Source organism: Dromiciops gliroides, chromosome 2 (genome assembly GCF_019393635.1).
Source record: "Dromiciops gliroides isolate mDroGli1 chromosome 2, mDroGli1.pri, whole genome shotgun sequence".
NCBI lineage: Eukaryota > Metazoa > Chordata > Mammalia > Microbiotheria > Microbiotheriidae > Dromiciops > Dromiciops gliroides.
The window spans coordinates 290,816,158-290,818,111 of record NC_057862.1 but is presented as its reverse complement, the minus strand read 5'-3'; the positions used below and the strand labels follow the sequence as shown (position 1 = coordinate 290,818,111).

Below are 1,954 nucleotides of genomic sequence, written 5' to 3'. Positions count from 1 at the left end.
GAGGCCCCCAGCACTGGGCCAATAATAAGAGCTCAAATATATAGAGTGCCAAGGGAGCTATCATTGTTCCCTATCACTTCAAGGCCACCCCTAGGGAGTTACCATGATAATACTTGAGGGGGCAGCTAGGTGGCGCAGTGGATAAAGCACCGGCCCTGGATTCAGGAGTACCTGAGTTCAAATCCAGCCTCAGACACTTGACACTTACTAGCTGTGTGACCCTGGGCAAGTCACTTAACCCTCATTGCCCCACTAAAAAACAAAACAAACAAAAAAAACCAATACTTGAGATTTGGGCCAGGCTTTTTCATATTTTTTTTTGTTTGTTTTGTTTTTTGTTTTGCAGGGCAATGGGGGTTAAGTGACTTGCCCAGGGTCACACAGCTAGTAAGTGTCAAGGGTCTGAGGCTGGATTTGAACTCAGGTCCTCCTGAATCCAGAGCCAGTGTTTTATCCACTGCGCCACCTAGCTGCCCCCCCAGGCTTTATAATTTCTCAAAGTACATCTCAATCTGTTACTTCATTTTATCTTCATAGCTACCCCAGGAGGGAGGCAGGACAGGGATCATTATAGAAGAGAACCAAGGTGTGGAGAGATGACCTTATTGACTCACAGTTATTTAGCTGGTAAGAGGCAAGGCAAGGACAAGACCCAAATTTCCTGACTTGAAATTCAGTATTTGTTCCAGCTCACTACTGCCCCTCCATGTTGTGAGAAAATTAGTAATAGGAGTTTGGGGTCTCCCAGAGGCCCCCCGCTGAAAGAGCTGGGCCTAACCTTTCTTTCTTTCCTTCCTTCCTTCTTTCTTTCTTTCTTTCTTTCTTTCTTTCTTTCTTTCTTTCTTTCTTTCTTTCTTTCTTTCTTTCTTTCTTTCTTTCTTTTTTTGTGAGGCAATTGGGGTTAAGTGACTTGCCCAGGGTCACACAGCTAGTAAGTGTTAAGTGTTTGAGATCACATTTGAACTCAGGTCCTCCTGAATCCAGGGCCAGTGCTCTATCCACCGCACCACCTAGCTGCCCCCTGACCTTTCTTAAGGTCAGTCCAGAGTCCAGAAGTTACCTCATTCAAAACCACCTGTAAGTGCTCGCTTCGGCAGCACATATACTAAAAAATTGGAACGATACAGAGAAGATTAGCAAGGCCCCTGTGCAAGGATGACATGCAAATTCGTGAAGCAAAACCACCTGAAAGCCAGAGGATCTGTTCTCTGGGCTCTGACATCAACACGATTGTACCGAACCACCCTCAAATCCAGTGAACCAATAGATTTGAAGGATGGTAACCAATTAGCTTTAAGCAGTGTGTTAGGGCAGGCTCTGCCCCTTCCCCCAGCGAGCTTACGCTTGCTGATCTCTCTTTTTGGCCGGAGAAGTTGGTGAGAGCAGATACAGCCCACTAGGGTTCCCCATTTTCTCTCTTCTCTCTCTTCTATTTCCCAGCTAGGCCTTCCTATCTTTCAGAGCCATGTGCTCTCTCTTAACTAATACTTAATATGCTTTAATAAATGTTTAATGCTCCCAAACTGGTGCAGTAGCCTCTAATTTTTAAGTAACAAATACATTATAAAGCCCAGCTAAATTCCCTAACACTTGGGACAATTATAGGGCGACCACATTTTACTTTTCACAATGTCAAAAACACAATGGGCATAATTTCATTTCTTCGATTATTCAAAAGGTACTTGAGCCTCTTACTTTGGATTTATTCACTCCACGAATGTTTATTTTTAAATCTTATTTGACTGATGTCTTGTTTTAATATCCCTTTTATTTTAGACTATAACCCTCCTCCCTTTCCTACTCAGCAAGCTTTCTCTTGTAACAAAGATAAAAAAAGAAAGAGGAAAAAAAGCATTTAAACAAAACCAGCCAACAAATCCATTTAAGGAGAACTGCTCAGGTTGCGTTCCTTTGGACTTTTCTATGGTGCCCTAGAATTGTGTACCCACCCTTC

At 43.1% G+C, this 1,954-nt stretch overlaps 1 non-coding gene across 1 annotated transcript; it reads left to right on the top strand.

Annotated features, from left to right (window-relative positions):
• The first annotated feature begins 1,081 nt into the window (after positions 1-1,081).
• Positions 1,082-1,190, top strand: LOC122744911. Its single transcript, XR_006355245.1, has one exon. It is a non-coding gene; the product is annotated as a U6 spliceosomal RNA (small nuclear RNA).
• The last annotated feature ends 764 nt before the right edge of the window (positions 1,191-1,954 follow it).